Source organism: Tamandua tetradactyla, chromosome 5 (genome assembly GCF_023851605.1).
Source record: "Tamandua tetradactyla isolate mTamTet1 chromosome 5, mTamTet1.pri, whole genome shotgun sequence".
Classification (NCBI taxonomy): domain Eukaryota; kingdom Metazoa; phylum Chordata; class Mammalia; order Pilosa; family Myrmecophagidae; genus Tamandua; species Tamandua tetradactyla.
The window spans coordinates 6,714,360-6,732,047 of record NC_135331.1 but is presented as its reverse complement, the minus strand read 5'-3'; the positions used below and the strand labels follow the sequence as shown (position 1 = coordinate 6,732,047).

General features: G+C 39.0%; 1 protein-coding gene across 2 annotated transcripts in view; it reads left to right on the top strand.

Annotated features, from left to right (window-relative positions):
* The window catches only part of TMEM132B (transmembrane protein 132B), a 403,264-nt gene that overhangs the window by 292,045 nt on the left and 93,531 nt on the right, over positions 1-17,688 (top strand). The gene's annotated exons all lie outside the window — the stretch shown is intronic.

Here is a 17,688-nt window from a genome sequence, read left to right as displayed (position 1 = left end):
TCCTGACCGCATGTCTACTCAATTGGGGAGGACACGTATTACTGAGACCTCCCCCTTGCCAGGTGGGGAAATTGAGCCTGGAAGGGCTTCACTGATTTGCCTACGGTAGGAGGTAAGCCAGGTGATATGTGGCTGCTGTGCCCGTGTGTGTTACATTTTAATAGAATTTACACCTGAATTTAAATCACCACTTAGGGCTAGTGCCGCTGTGTTGGACAACACAGTGGCTGAGTGTTTCTTAAAGCCCATGGAAGGTGGAGTCCAGAGGTGGCATTTTGTAGCAGGCAGGCCAGTGCCCCTTACTTTTGTCAATTCCTAGTTTCCCTCCGGAACCTCTTTTTGAAAAAAATGTATCTGTGTTGAGATATCTTCACACATACATTCCATCCATAGTATACAATCAGTGGTTTACAATATCATCACGTAGTTGTGTGTTCATCATCATGATCATGTTTTGAACATTTGCATCTCTCCAGAAAAAGGAATAAAAAGATAAAAGAAAAAACCAAAAGAGGTTCTCTGGGGATGACTCTTAGGCCTAATTTTAAGTAGGCAAAGCCTATCCTTTGCAGGAATAAGTTTCATAAGGGTGAACCCCAAGATCGAGGACTAGACCTATTGATTTGTTTGTCCCCACTGCCTGTGAGAATATCAGAAATTCTCCAAATGGGGAAGTTGAATATTTCCTCCTTTCTCACCAATGCCCCAGCGGGACTTTACAAATACTTCTGTATTCATTTCCAAAATTACTCTGGAATATATTGAGACATCACACTAACTTGGACAAACCAACAAAATCTCATGCCCTACTCAAGATTCCGTGTACTTATGGTATTCAACTAAACTGACCACACAAGTTAAATTAAGAAATGTGGTACCCAAAATATAAATTTTGCACCAAATAAACATCTCTCCCTTTGGTCTCACACAGAATTTGAAGTTTTAAAATATGGACAGTATCATCCTTTACTCTGTATTCTGATTTACATTAGTCCTATCCAGATAAGGTTCATTCATATTTCTACTTGATGTCAAATCCCTTTTTCAACTTTTTAAACAGCTCCTGTTGTGGGTTACTGCTGACTCTCATAGCTTCAGAGGTCTAAGTCTGAGTTTCAAGTGTCACAGAAATACTTGAAGTTTCTGGGAACAACCATGTTACAAACAAACCGCTCCGTATCTCAGAATTTAGAAATAGCAGTTACAACTCGTGAATACATGTGACTGCTCTTAAGAGCTTACAATCCAGGACACTGTACAATAGACTCTATCTAACCTGATAACCCATGCTTGACGAAAGTCAACTTTAGTCCACGAGTTTTTGTATTAGTCATGTGAGTGAGGCATAATAATATTTGTCTTTTTGTTCTTGGCATTTCATTCAACATACAGCTCTGAAGGTTCGTTCATCTAGTTGCATGCCTCACAACTTCATTCCTTCTTGCGGCCACTCAGTAGTCTGTTGTATGTACCCGCCACAGTTCTCCCTGTTCTCTCCTAAGTTCCATTTATGAGCCGTTGTACCCTTAGGCCACCTCCATCCATTGTGGATCCAACACTGCCACCATAGACAGCAGTGTGCAAATGTCTATTCGTGTCCCCACACTCACTTCCTCCAGATATCTACTGAGCAACAGGGTTTCGGAATCCAATGGCAACCGCACCCCTAGCCTCCTGTGAAACTACCACGCTGCCCTCCAAGGGGCTGTGCCTCTCAGTTTCCCTGCCGACAGTGAATAGGTACATCTCTGTCTCCACATTTTCTCTAGCACTTATTTCTTTCTGCTCATTTTTAAACAGTTTTCTTCACACATCATACAATCCAGCCTAAGTGTATAGACATTCCTTCACCACCATACTCTATCTGAAGACATTTCCTTCTCTTCCACAAAGAATCCATACCCCTGCCCCATGTCCCCTACCTGTTGATATTATTTAGTTTTGGCATAATGCCTTTGTTACATTCAGTGGAAGCATATTACAATGTTACTGTAGACCGTAGCTCACATTGATTGTACTTTTCCCGATATACCATCTATTTTCAACACCCTGCAATATTGACATTCATTTGTTCTCCCTCATACAAAAATGTTTTTTATTTGTACATTTAATCACCATCCTTGTCCACTCTAGGCATTCCTAAATTATACCATGTCAGTTTTATCCTCTTATCTTTCCTTCTGGTTTCATTAATGCCCCCAGTCCTTCTTCCTCTAAAATACTCAGATTCACCTTCATTCAGTGTACTTCTATTATTACTGTACTGCAATCAGGTAGTATTGTGCTATCCATTTCTGAATTTTTACAATCAGTCCTGTTGCACAATCTGTATTTCTTCAGCACCAATTGCTGAGTCTCCACCCTATTTCTGTCTCCTGATAACCTGTGTCCTTAACTTCAATTCTCTAAGTTCGCTCATTAATGTTTATATTAATGTGCATATTAGTGAGACCATACGATATTTGTCCTTTTGTTTCTGGCTAATCTCACTCAGCATAATGTCCTCAAGGTTCATCCACACTATTACCTGCTTCATGACTTTATTCTGTCTTACAGCTGCATAATAGTCCATCATGTGTATATACCACAGCTTGTTTAGCCACTCATCTGTTGATGGACATTTAGGCTGTTTCCATCTCTTGGCAATTGTAAATAATGCTACTATAACATCAGTGTGCAAATGTCTGCTTGTGTCCTTGCCCTCAGGTCCTCTGAACATATACTTATTATGGGATTGCTGCATCATATGGCAATTCTATGCTTAGCTTCCTGAGGAACCGCCAGCTGCCTTCCAGAGCGGTTGTACCATTTTACATTCCCACCAACAGTGGATAAGTGTGCCTCTTTCTCCACATCCTCCCCAGCACTTGTTGTTTTCTGTTTTTTTAAAAAATTTTTAGTAATAGAACCAATCAACATACAGTATGAATATTCTTTTTTTTAATCACAGTTGTATATTCATCATCATGATCATTTCTTAGAACATTTGCATCAATTCAGAAAAAGAAATAAAAAAGAAAACAGAAAAAAAATTCATACATACCATACCCATTACCCCTCCCTTCCATTCATCACTAGCATTTCAATCTACTAAATTTATTTTAACATTTGTTCCCCCTATTAATTATTTATTTTTAATCCATATGTTTTACTCATCTGCCCATAAGGTAGATAAAAGAAGCATCAGACACAAGGTTTTCACAATCACACAGTCACATTGCGAAGGCTGTATCATTATAAAATCATCTTCAAGAAACATGGCTACTGGAACACTGCTCTACATTTCCAGGCAGTTCCCTCCAGCCTCTCTGTTATGCCTTAACTAAAAAGATGATATCTATTTAATGTGTAAAAGTAACCACCAGGATAACCTCTCGACTCTGTTTGGAATCTCTTAGACATTGACACTTTATTTTGTCTCATTTCTCTCTTCCCCCTTTTGGTTGAGAAGGGTTTCTCAGTCCCTTGGTGCTGAGTCCCAGCTCGTTCTAGGATTTCTGTCCCATATTGCCAGGAAGGTCCACACCCCTGGGAGTCACATATGTCCCATGTAGAGAGGGAGAGGGCAGTGAGTTTGCCTGCCATGTTGGCTGAAAGATAGGTCACATGTGAGAAATAAAAGAGATTCTCTGGGGCTGACTCTTAGGTCTAATTTTAAGTAAGCTTAGCCTATCCTTTGCAGGGATATGTTTCATATGAACAAACCCCAAGACTGAGGGTTGAGCCTATTGATTTTATTGTCCTCACTGCTTGCGAGAATAACAGGCCTTCTCCATGTGGGGATTTCCCCAGGGAACTTTGCAAATACTTTTTTATTCACTGTTCAGATCACGCTGGGATTTATCAGGGTATCACTCTGGCCAAATCTACAAAATTTCATGCCCTACTCAAGGTTCCATGTGCTTATGTGTTCAATTAAACTGTCCACATAAGTTATATTAGGAGATGCACTCTTCAAAATACAAATTTTGTACCAAATAAACATTTTTTGCTTTAGTCTCACACAATAAGTTAAAATTTTAAAATATCAATTACCATCTATTTTCAATACCCTGCCATATTGACATTCCTTTATTCTTCCTCGTACAAAAGCATTTTTAAAATTTATACATTTAGTCACTATCCTTGTACACTCTAGGCATTCCTAGATTATACGATCTCAGTCTTTATCGTCTGTCTTTCCTTCTGATTTCATTTGTGCCCCCAGCCCCTATCCTTCTCACATTCACCTTCATTCAGTGTACTAACATTATTGTATTACAGTTAGATAGTATTGTACTATCCATTTCTGAATTTTTACAATCAGTCCTTTTGCACAATCTGTATCCCTTCAGCTCCAATTACCCAAAATCTATCCTATTTCTATCTCCTGATGGTCTCTGTTCTTAACTGAAATTCTCCAAGTTCATTGATGTTAGTTCATATCAGTGAGACCATACAGTATTTGTCCTTTTGTTTTTGGCTAATCTCACTGAGCATAATGTCCCTCAACGTCCATCCATGTTGTTACATACTTCATGACTTTATTCTGTCTTACAGCTGCATAATATTCCATCGTATGTATATACCACAGCTTTGTTTAGCCACTCATCTATTGATGGGCATTTGGGCTGTTCCCATCTCTTTGCAATTGTAAATAATGATGCTATAAACATTGGTGTGCAAATGTCCATTTGTGTCCTTACCCCCATGTCCTCTGAGTAGATACCTAGCAATGGTATTGCTGGATCATATGGCAGTTCTATATTTAGCTTCCTGAGGAACCGCCAAACTGCCTTCCAGAGTGGTTGTACCATTTTACATTCCCACCAACAGTGGATAAGTGTGCCTGTTTCTCTACATCCTCTCCAGCACTTGTCATTTTCTGTTTTATTGATAATGGCCATTATCATTATTGGTGGATATGAGATGATATCTCATTGTGGTTTTAATTTGCATTTCTCTAATAGCCAGTGAAGTTGAGCATCTTCTCATGTGCCTTTTGGCCATTTGTATTTTCTCTTCTGAGAAAAAATGTCTATGTCTTTTACCCATTATGTAATTGGGTTGTTTGTCTTTCTGTTGTTGAGTTGAACAATCTCTTTATATATTCTGGATTCTAGAACCTTATCTGATATATCATTTTCAAATATTGTCGCTCATTGTGTAGGCTCTCTTTTTACTTTCTTGACAAAGTCCTTTGGTGCACAAAAGTGTTAAATTTTTAGGAGTTCCCATTTATCTATTTCTTTCTTCAGTGCTCGGTGCTTTGGGTATAAGATCTAGGAAACTGCCTCCTGTTAGAAGATTTATGAGATATTTCCCTATATTTTCTTCTAAAAGGTTTATGGTCTTAGATCTAATGTTTAGGTCTTTGATCTATTTTGAGTTAATTTTTGTATAGGATGTGAGATATGGATCCTCTTTCGTTCTTTTCTATGTGGTTACCAGTTCTCTAGGCACCATTTATTGAAGAGACTGTTCTGTCCTAGGTAAGTTGGCTTGACTGCCTTATCAAAGATCAATTGTCCATAGGTGTTAGAGGGTCTAACACTCTATTTGATTCCACTGGTCAGTATATATGTCTTTATGCCAATACCATGCTGTTTTGACCACTGGAGCTTCGTAATATGCCTTAAAATCATATTACTTTAAGGTAGTGTGAGACCTCCAACTTCATTTTTCTGTCTCAGGATATTTTTAGCTATTTGGGGCACTCTGCCCTTCCAGATAAATTTGGTTATTGGTTTATTTATTTCTGAAAAGTCAGCTTTTGGGATTTTAATTGATATTGCATTGAATCTATAAATCAATTTAGGTAGAATTGACATCTTAACTATAGTCTTCCAATCTATGAACTTGGTTTGCCCTTCCATTTATTTAGGTCTTCTGTGATTTCTTTTAGCAATTTCTTGTAGTTTTCTTTGTATAGGTCTTTTATCCTTAGTTAAATTTATTCTTAAATATTTTATTCTTTTGGTTGCAATTGTAAATGGAATTTTTTTTCTTGATTTCCCACTCAGATTGTTCATTACTAGTGTATAGAAACACTGTAGATTTTTGAGTGTTGATCTTGTAACCTGCCACTTTGCTGTACCCATTTATTAGCTCTGGTAGTTTTGCTGTAGATTTTTCAGGGTTTTCGACATATAGTATATCATCTGCAAACAGTGAGAGTTTTACTTCTTCCTTTCCAGTTTTGAAGCCTTGTATTTCTTTTTCTTGTGTAATTGCTCTGGCTAACTTCCAACACAGTGTTGAATAACAGTGATCATAGTGGACATACGTGTCTTATTCCTGATCTTAGGGGGAGAGTTTTCAGTTTTTCCCCATTGAGGATGATGCTAACTGTGGGTTTTTCATATATTCCCTTTATCATGTTGAGGAAGTTCCCTTCTATTCCTATCCTTTGAGGTGTTTTCAGTAAGAAAGGATGGTGAATTTTGTCAAATACCTTTTTCTGCAACAATTGAGATGATCATGTGGTTTTTTCTGCTTTGATTTGTTGATATGGTGTATTACATTAATTGATTTTCTTATGTTGAACCATCCTTACATATACCTGGGATGAATTCTACTTGGTCTTGGTGTATAATTCTTTTAATGTACTGCCAGATTCTATTTGCAAGAATTTTGTTGAGGATTTTTGCATCTATATTTATTAGAGAGCTTGTTCTGTAATTTTCTTTTCTTGTAGTATCTTTGTCTGGCATTGGTATGAGGGTGATGTTGGCTTCATAGAATGAGTTAGGTAGCCTTCCCTGCTCTTAATTTGAGCAGGATTAGTACTGATTCTTTCTTGAATGTTTGGTAGATTTCACAAGTGAAGCCATCTGGTCCTGGGCTTTTCTTTTTTGGGAGCTTCTTAATGACTAATTCAATTTCTTTACTTGTAATTGGTTTGTTGAGGTTGTCTATTTCTTATCAATTCAATGTTGGGTGTTTGTGTCTTTCTAGGAAGTTGTCCATTTTATCTACATTGTCTAGTTTATTAGCATAAAGTTGTTTGTAGTATCCTCTCATTAACTCCTTTATTTCTGTGGGGTCAATGGTTATGTCTCCTCTTTGATTTCTGATTTTATTTATTTGTATACTCTCTCTTCTTCTTTTTGTCAACCTTTCTAAGGGTCCATCAACCTTATTGATTTTCTCTTAGAGCCAATTTCTGGTTTTGTTGATTTTAATAATTGCTTTCTTGTTCTCTCTGTCATTTATTTCTGCTCTAATTTTCGTTATTTCTTTCCTTTTGCTTGCTTTGGGGTTAGTTTGCTGTTCTTTCTCCAGTTCTTCCAAGTGAACAGTTAATTCCTCAATTTTTGCTCTTTCTTCTTTTTTTGATATAGGCATTTAGGGCAATAAATTTCCCTCTTAGCACTGCCTTTGCTGCATCCCGTAAGTTTTGATATGTTGTGTTTTCATTTTCATTTGCTTCAAGATATTTACGGATTTCTCTTGTAACATCTTCTTTTTTTTTTTTATTAATTAATGGAAAAAAAGAAATTAACCCAACATTTAGAAATCATATCATTCTACATATGCAATCAGTAATTCTTAACATCATCACATAGATGCATGATCATCGTTTCTTAGTACATTTGCATCGGTTTAGAAGAACTAGCAACACAACCGAAAAAGATATAGAATGTTAATATAGAGAAAAAAATAAAAGTAATAATAGTAAAAACAAAACAAAACAAAACAAAACAAAAACCTATAGCTCAGATGCAGCTTCATTCAGTGTTTTAACATGATTACTTTACAATTAGGTATTATTGTGCTGTCCATTTTTGAGTTTTTGTATCTAGTCCTGTTGCACAGTCTGTATCCCATCAGCTCCAATTACCCATTATCTTACCCTGTTTCTAACTCTTGCTGGACTCTGTTACCAATGACATATTCCAAGTTTATTCTCGAATGTCGATTCACATCATTGGGACCATACAGTATTTGTCTTTTAGTTTTTGGCTAGACTCACTCAGCATAATGTTCTCTAGGTCCATCCATGCTATTACATGCTTCATAATTTTATTCCTGCCTTAAAGCTGCATAATATTCCATCGTATGTATATACCACAGTTTGTTTAGCCACTCGTCTGTTGATGGACATTTTGGCTGTTTCCATCTCTTTGCAATTGTAAATAACGCTGCTATAAACATTGGTGTGCAAATGTCCGTTTGAGTTTTTGCCCTTAATTCCTTTGAGTAGATTCCCAGCAATGGTATTGCTGGGTCGTATGGCAATTCTATATTCAGCTTTTTGAGGAACCGCCAAACTGCCTTCCACAGTGGTTGCACCATTTGACATTCCCACCAACAGTGGATAAGTGTGCCTCTTTCACCGCATCCTCTCCAGCACTTGTCATTTTCTGTTTTGTTGATAATGGCCATTCTGGTGGGTGTGAGATGATATCTCATTGTGGTTTTGATTTGCATTTCTCTAATGGCCAGGGACATTGAGCATCTCTTCATGTGCCTTTTGGCCATTTGTATTTCCTCTTCTGAGACGTGTCTGTTCAAGTCTTTTTCCCATTTTGTAATTGGGCTGGCTGTCTTTTTGTTGTTGAGTTGGACAATCTCTTTATAAATTCTGGATACTAGACCTTTATCTGATATATCATTTCCAAATATTGTCTCCCATTGTGTAGGCTGTCTTTCTACTTTCTTGATGAAGTTCTTTGATGCACAAAAGTGTTTAATTTTGAGGAGTTCCCATTTATTTATTTCTTTCTTCAGTGCTCTTGCTTTAGGTTTAAGGTCCATAAAACCGCCTCCAGTTGTAAGATTCATAAGATATCTCCCTACATTTTCCTCTAACTGTTTTATGGTCTTAGACCTAATGTTTAGATCTTTGATCCATTTTGAGTTAACTTTTGTATAAGGTGTGAGATATGGGTCTTCTTTCATTCTTTTGCATATGGATATCCAGTTCTCTAGGCACCATTTATTGAAGAGACTGTTCTGTCCCAGGTGAGTTGGCTTGACTGCCTTATCAAAGATCAAATGTCCATAGATGAGAGGGTCTATATCTGAGCACTCTATTCGATTCCGTTGGTCGATATATCTATCTTTATGCCAATACCATGCTGTTTTGACCACTGTGGCTTCATAATATGCCTTAAAGTCAGGCAGCGCAAGACCTCCAGCTTCGTTTTTTTTCCTCAAGATGTTTTTAGCAATTCGGGGCACACTGCCCTTTCAGATAAATTTGCTTATTGGTTTTTCTATTTCTGAAAAATAAGTTGTTGGGATTTTGATTGGTATTGCATTGAATCTGTAAATCAATTTAGGTAGGATTGACATCTTAACTATATTTAATCTTCCAATCCATGAACACGGTATGCCCTTCCATCTATTTAGGTCTTCTGTGATTTCTTTTAACAGTTTTTTGTAGTTTTCTTTATATATGTTTTTTGTCTCTTTAGTTAAATTTATTCCTAGGTATTTCATTCTTTTAGTTGCAGTTGTAAATGGGATTCATTTCTTGATTTCCCACTCAGCTTGTTCATTACTAGTGTATAGAAATGCTACAGATTTTTGAATGTTGATCTTGTAACCTGCTACTTTGCTGTACTCATTTATTAGCTCTAGTAGTTTTGTTGTGGATTTTTCCGGGTTTTCGACGTATAGTATCATATCGTCTTCAAACAGTGATAGTTTTACTTCTTCCTTTCCAATTTTGATGCCTTGTATTTCTTTTTCTTGTCTAATTGCTCTGGCTAGAACTTCCAACACAATGTTGAATAATAGTGGTGATAGTGGACATCCTTGTCTTGTTCCTGATCTTAGGGGGAAAGTTTTCAATTTTTCCCCATTGAGGGTGATATCAGCTGTGGGTTTTTCATATATTCCCTCTATCATTTTAAGGAAGTTCCCTTGTATTCCTATCTTTTGAAGTGTTTTCAACAGGAAAGGATGTTGAATCTTGTCAAATGCCTTCTCTGCATCAATTGAGATGATCATGTGATTTTTCTGCTTTGATTTGTTGATATGGTGTATTACATTAATTGATTTTCTTATGTTGAACCATCCTTGCATACCTGGGATGAATCCTACTTGGTCATGATGTATAATTCTTTTAATGTGTTGTTGGATACGGTTTTCTAGAATTTTATTGAGGATTTTTGTATCTATATTCATTAGAGAGATTGGCCTGTAGTTTTCTTTTTTTGTAATATCTTTGCCTGGTTTTGGTATGAGGGTGATGTTGGCTTCATAGAATGAATTAGGTAGTTTTCCCTCCACTTCGATTTTTTGAAGAGTTTGAGGAGAGTTGGTACTAATTCTTTCTGGAATGTTTGATAGAATTCACATGTGAAGCTGTCTGGTCCTGGACTTTTCTTTTTAGGAAGCTTTTGAATGACTAATTCAATTTCTTTACTTGTGATTGGTTTGTTGAGGTCATCTATGTCTTCTTGAGTCAAAGTTGGTTGTTCATGTCTTTCCAGGAACCCGTCTATTTCATCTAAATTGTTGTATTCATTAGTGTAAAGTTGTTCATAGTATCCTGTTATTACCTCCTTTATTTCTGTGAGGTCAGTAGTTATGTCTCCTCTTCCATTTCTGATCTTATTTATTTGCATCCTCTCTCTTCTTCTTTTTGTCAATCTTGCTAAGGGCCCATCAATCTTATTGATTTTCTCATAGAACCAACTTCTGGTCTTATTGATTTTCTCTATTGTTTTCAATTTCATTTATTTCTGCTCGAATCTTTGTTATTTCTTTCCTTTTGCTTGCTTTGGGATTAGTTTGCTGTTCTTTCTCCAGTTCTTCCAAGTGGACAGTTAATTCCTGCATTTTTGCCTTTTCTTCTTTTCTGATATAGGCGTTTAGGGCAATAAATTTCCCTCTTAGCACTGCCTTTGCTGCGTCCCATAAGTTTTGATATGTTGTGTTTTCATTTTCATTCGCCTCGAGGTATTTGCTAATTTCTCTTGCAATTTCTTCTTTGACCCACTCGTTGTTTAAGAGTGTGTTGTTGAGCCTCCATGTATTTGTGAATTTTCTGGCACTCCGCCTATTATTGATTTCCAACTTCATTCCTTTATGATCTGAGAAAGTGTTGTGTATGATTTCAATCTTTTTAAATTTGTTAAGACTTTCTTTGTGACCCAGCATATGGTCTATCTTTGAGAATGATCCATGAGCACTTGAGAAAAAGGTGTATCCTGCTGTTGTGGGATGTAATGTCCTATAAATGTCTGTTAAGTCTAGCTCATTTATAGTAATATTCAGATTCTCTATTTCTTTATTGATCCTCTGTCTAGATGTTCTGTCCATTGATGAGAGTGGTGAATTGAAGTCTCCAACTATTATGGTATATGAGTCTATTTCCCTTTTCAGTGTTTGCAGTGTATTCCTCACGTATTTTGGGGCATTCTGGTTCGGTGCATAAATATTTATGATTGTTATGTCTTCTTGTTTAATTGTTCCTTTTATTAGTATATAGTGTCCTTCTTTGTCTCTTTTAACTGTTTTACATTTGAAGTCTAATTTGTTGGATATTAGTATAGCCACTCCTGCTCTTTTCTGGTTGTTATTTGCATGAAATATCTTTCCCCAACCTTTCACTTTCAACCTATGTTTATCTTTGGGTCTAAGATGTGTTTCCTGTAGACAGCATATAGAAGGATCCTGTTTTTTAATCCATTCTGTCAGTCTGTGTCTTTTGATTGGGGAATTCAGTCCATTAACATTTAGAGTTATTACTGTTTGGATAATATTTTCCTCTACCATTTTGCCTTTTGTATTATATATATCATATCTGACTTTCCTTCTTTCTACACTCTTCTCCATACCTCTCTCTTCTGTCTTTTCGTTTCTGACTCTAGTGCTCCCTTTAGTATTTCTTGCAGAGCTGGTCTCTTGGTCACAAATTCTCTCAGTGACTTTTTGTCTGAGAATGTTTTAATTTCTCCCTCATTTTTGAAGGACAATTTTGCTGAATATAGGAGTCTTGGTTGGCAGTTTTTCTCTTTTAGTAATTTAAATATATCATCCCACTGTCTTCTAGCTTCCATGGTTTCTGCTGAGAAATCTACACATAGTCTTATTGGGTTTCCCTTGTATGTGATGGATTGTTTTTCTCTTGCTACTTTCAAGATCCTCTCTTTCTCTTTGACCTCTAACATTCTAACTAGTAAGTGTCTTGGAGAACGCCTATTTGGGTCTACTCTCTTTGGGGTGTGCTGCACTTCTTGGATGTGTAATTTTAGGTCTTTCATAAGAGTTGGGAAATTTTCAGTGATAATTTCTTCCATTAGTTTTTCTCCTTCTTTTCCCTTCTCTTCTCCTTCTGGGATACCCACAACACGTATATTTGTGCGGTTCATGTTGTCCTTGAGTTCCCTGATACCCTGTTCAAATTTTTCCATTCTTTTCCCGATAGTTTCTGTTTCTTTTTGGAATTCAGATGTGCCATCCTCCAAATCACTAATTCTATCTTCTGTCTCTTTAAATCTATCATTGTAGGTATCCATTGTCTTTTCCATCTTTTCTACTTTGTCCTTCACTTCCGTAAGTTCTGTGATTTGTTTTTTCAGTTTTTCTATTTCTTCTTTTTGTTCAGTCCATGTCTTCTTCATGTCCTCCCTCAATTTATCGATTTCGTTTTTGAAGAGGTTTTCCATTTCTGTTCGTATATTCAGCATTAGTTTTCTCAGCTCCTGTATCTCATTTGAATTATTGGTTTGTTCCTTTGACTGGGCCATATTCTCAGTCTTCTGAGCGTGGACCGTTATCTTCTGCTGGCGTCTGGGCATTTAGTCAGATTTCCCTGGGTGTCGGACCCAACATGTTGTAAGATTTTTCTGTGAAATCTCTGGGTTCTGTTTTTCTTATCCTGCCCAGTAGGTGACGCTCGTGGCACACGTTTGTCTCACGTGTTTGGAAGGGATCCCCCCGGTCACCGTTCTCCGCGGCCTGGGGATTTCCGATCCAATTCTCTCAGTTGGTCCGGGGGGCCACGCATGGTGGGGTCGTCAGCCACCGCGGCTTGAGGGGACCCTGTGGCTCTTATTATTAATGCCCCTATTGGTGTTTGGTTGGACCCAGTCCCTGCCACTGTCGGAAATTCCCTCCTCTCCCTGGAGGGGTGCCAGTTGCCGGCCGTCGCGGCCTGTGGAACTCACCTCCGGACCAGGAAGCCGCCCGCGGGGGAGGGGCGCCGGTTGCCGGCCACCGCGGCTTGGGTAGCCCTCTTATCCGAGACTCGTAGCCGGTCCAGGATGCCGCCCGCAAAAGAGGGGCGCCGGCCGCTGCGGCTTGGGAAACTTGCCTCTCTGAGACTCTCAGCCGGCCCGGGAAGGAGGGAGGAAGATGCTCCGGCCGCCAGCTGCCGCTGCTCAGGGAATCGTGCGCCGCTCGGGGATCTCACTGCAGCAGAGTCTCACAGTCAGTCTAGCCAGTCCAGACTGGGGTACGCTGTGTGTCCATCCCCTGCCGTAGCCCCGGGAGCTGTTCTGCACTGTTTCTGTTCACCTAGTAGTTGCTCTGGAGGAGGAACTTTACTCAAGAAAAGCCATTGAAGTTCAGGGTTTCTCTCTCAACTGGAAAGGCATGTGGCAAACATGGTGACATCTGCTAGCTTTCTCTCCCGGCTTCTTGTTTCATGAATATCACCAGGGTGGCCCTTTCCTCCAACAAGTCACGTGTCATGCCCTCGTACCGGGCACTGGAGGTGCTCTAACCCGTCAGCAACCTGGGAGACTCACTTAGGTGTTTCCAATTTTCTACCCCGATGAATGAATAGTGCAGCAGGCGATCCTGGCGGCAGGAGGAAACAAAGTCAGGATTCGCGTTATTTCTCTGCTGGGTCACTGCCCCCATGGCCAGCCTGAGCACACACACAGTAGGCGCTGTAACATCTTCTTTGACTCGCTGGTTGTTTAAGAGTTTGTTGTTAAGCCTCCATATATTTGTGAATTTTTTGGCACTCTGCCTATTATTGATTTCCAACTTCATTTGTTTATGATCTGAGAAAGTGTTTTGTGTGATTTCAATGTTTTTAAATTTATTGAGGCTTGCTTTGTGACCCAGCATGTGGTCTGTCCTTGAGAATGATACATGAGCACGAGAGAAAAAGTTGTATCCTTCTGTTGTGGAATGTAATGTTCTATAAATATCTGTTAAGTCTAGCTCTTTCTTATTATATTATTCAAATTCTCTGTTTCTTTATTGATCTTCTGTCTAGATGTTCTGTCCATCAATGAGAGTGGGGAGTTGAAGTCTCCAACTATTATGGTAGATATGTATGTTTCTCTTTTCAGTGTTTTCCTCATATATTTTGGAGCACTCTGGCTTGGTGCATAAATATTTATGATTGTTATGTCTTTTTGTTGAATTGTTCCTTTTATTAATACACAGTGCCCTTCTTTTTCTCTTTTAATTGTTTTACATTTGAAGTCTAAGTTGTTGGATATTAGTATAGCTATTCCTTCTCTTTTCTGATTGTTGTTTGCATGAAATATCTTTTACCAACCTTTCACTTTTAACCTATGTTTATCCTTGGGTCTAAAATATGTCTCCTGTAGACAGCATATAGATGGGTCCTATTTTTAATCCAATCTACAGTCTATGTCTTTTGATTAGGGAGTTTAATCCATTAACATTTTGTGTTATTACTGTAAGGACAGTACTTTCTTCTGCCATTTTGCCTTTTGGATTTTATATGTCATATCTAATTTTTCTTTCTTTTTACCTTTACTGATAATCTTCATTTCTGTACTCTTCTCCACACCTCTGTCTCCTGTCTTTTCCTATCTGTCTCTAGTGCTCCCTTTAGTATTTCTTTCAGAGCTGACCACAAATTCTCTCAGTGATTTTTTGTCCGAAAATGTCTTAATTTTCCCCTTGTTTTTGAAGGACAGTTTTTCTGGGTATAGAATTCTTGGTTGACAGTTTTTCACCTTCAGAATCTTCAATATATCATACTGCTGCCTCACTGTCTACATGGTTTCTTCTGAGAAAATTCACATAGTCCTATAGAGCTTCCATTATATGTGATAGATTGCTTTTCTCTTCCTGCTTCCAAAATTCTCTCTGTCTTTGATATTTGATAATCTAATGTCAATCTAATCTTATGACAATCAAAGTCATTTTGGAGTAGATCTATTTGGATCTGTTCTGTTTGGGGTATGCTGCACCTCTTGGATGTGTAATTTTATGTCTTTCATAACAGTTGGGAAATTTTCAGTGATTGTTTCCTTCATTAGTCTTTCTCCTTCTTTTCTGTTCTTTTCTCCTTTTTGGACACTCACAACATGTATATTTGTGTGCTTTATGTTGTTATTCAATTCCCTAAGAACCTGCTTATATTTTCATATTCTTTTCCCTATATTTTCTTTTATGTGTTGGATCACTGATGTCTTATCCTCTCCTTCACTAATCTTTTCTTCTGCCTCTTCAGTACTGTTGTTGTAGATGTTCATTGCTTTCCTCTCTTCTATTGTGACTTTCGTTCCCATAAGTTCTGCTATTTGGTTTTCAAACTTTCAAATTCTTCTTTTTGTTCACCCAATGTCTTCTTTATATCCTCCCTCAATGAATTGATTTGATTTTTGATGAGATTTCGGAGGTCTGTTCAAACATCCTGAATTACTTGCTTCAACTCCTGTATCTCATTTAAGTGTTGGTTTATTCCTTTTACTGGGCCATATGTTCAGTTTTCATAGTATGACATTTTTTTTCCCGGGCATCTGGGCCTTTGATTTCCTTAATTAGTTTATTCTGGAAGTTGTTTTCACTCTTTTACCTAAGGTTTTCTTGTTGGATGGCTTTGTTCTCTATCTGTTCTTTGGCATTCAGTTCTACTTATTGTAGACTTCTAGCATAGGTTCTGTTTAGCTGAACAGAATTTTTCAGTTTTTGTTTTTCTGTTTCTTGCCCAGGCTATATGGCATGCCCCCAGCTGTTTTTTTGAGGAGGTCTCCTTATATATTATCAACCCCAGTCAGGTTTTGCCAGACCAGATAGGGCCATGTCTCTGGAGGAGAGAGTCACCAGTATCAAGTTTCCTTGAGGGTGAGACCCAGCAGGTTGTCAGACTTTCCTATGAAGCCTATAGACTCTACTTTTCCTATCTTGCCCAGCATGTAGTGCTTGTCTGCCAGCAGCTTCCCACCAACAAAGTGAGGGGGTGCCTTTAATTTCAGCAGTCTCTTCCTGCCAGTGGTGTGGGTTGAGATGGAGGCTGAGGTAGAGGACAGGCTTAGGTTAATTCTGTTTTCCAGCCCCTGGGTTGTGAATTCTCTGAAGGGGGAGCTCCAGTTGAGCTTGGCGCTACCCCCCTTTTCTTGGGGAAAATATACCCTTTAGAGAGTTGTCCCCATACACCTGACTGTTTTTTTGTCTCTCAGACATGCTTTAATTCTGCCCTTGGCTTGGGCAGTGCTGGAGCCTAAGAGTGTTTGCAGTTCTCTCTAATGAGGTGTTGAGAAGTTAAAAAACAAACAAACAAACAACTTTTCAGAGCCAAACCCTTTCTCCCTAGATTTGCCAGTCAAGAGCTGGAGTTAGTATATGGCTCTGTGTGTCTAGGTTGTGTGTGCCCCTTTTCTGGGGGTCCAGCCTTATTCCAGTCTTTTGTGTTGTCCATCTCAAAAAGCCTCTATTTTTTTCATCAACCCTGCCCTCTCTGACAGGGTGAAAACTCCTAGTTCCTTTAGTGCTTACTCCAGGTTGATCTGTGCTCAGGGCCTGTTTTCAGCATTCCATGTTTGTTAATTAATTCTGCAATTGGAGCTTGTTTGAGCTAATTTTTTTGCTACTTGTGAAATCTGTTTCCTTTCCTCTTGGGGAACAGGGCTGCTATGCCTGTGGGGGTGGGGCACTGGCCTCCACCACTTGGGAAACTTACAGTTCTGCGTGGGGTCTCAGCCGTTCCACCTGGTCCTAACTGGTGTACACTGTGTGCCTGGTTCCTGATATCCCCCCAGCAGTTGTTCCATATAGTTACCCACCCACCCCAACCCGCCCCCACCCCCCTTCTTATGCAAGTGCAGTGGGAGGGGTGCTGTCCGTGGTGGGAGAATTCCATTTCAGCAAGCAGCAGGCAACATGTGCTGTTCAGGCTGTGAGTCAGAGCTGTGGAGGGCACACCAGGCTTGGGCAGGGCAGGGCACAGGCTTTCAGGCCAGCTGGTCCAGGCAGGCCCACAGCAGTAAAGGGTGCTGGGAACAGGCTGACAGGCAGGAATGCTTTGCAAAGCTGGTACTGGGTTTTTAGGTTTTTTAATGCAGTAACCCTTGTCCGTGCTTAGTGTAATAGTCAGCGTACAATTTGCATGCCTAGATCATTGAGAACTTTGTGTATATACAGACATTGAGACTTGCACTTGGCCTTTTACTTATACATGCCCCACCCACCTTTACCTCCCTCCCTAAACACACGGGCTGTCCTATCACTCCAAGAATTAAGACAAGTAGGATTTTCTTAGCTTCAAGCAGAAATGAAAAATCAATGCTAACCCCTTGCAAGCTACTTGTTTAGTTTATTAAACCCTTCCCTATTTGGGGGCTCACAGTGCTCTCCAACTCCATGAGGTCCCCACTGTTCTCTCCAAGTCCAAAAGCTCAGGGAATTTGAATCACTGGTCTGCAGACACAGCTAAGTAGAAGTAGAAATGAGCAGAATGCAGCAACAAGGCCAGATGAAGTGGTTTAGGGACATTTCCAGCATGTGGTACTTGGACTGTGGCCGGTGCACATGTGAGGA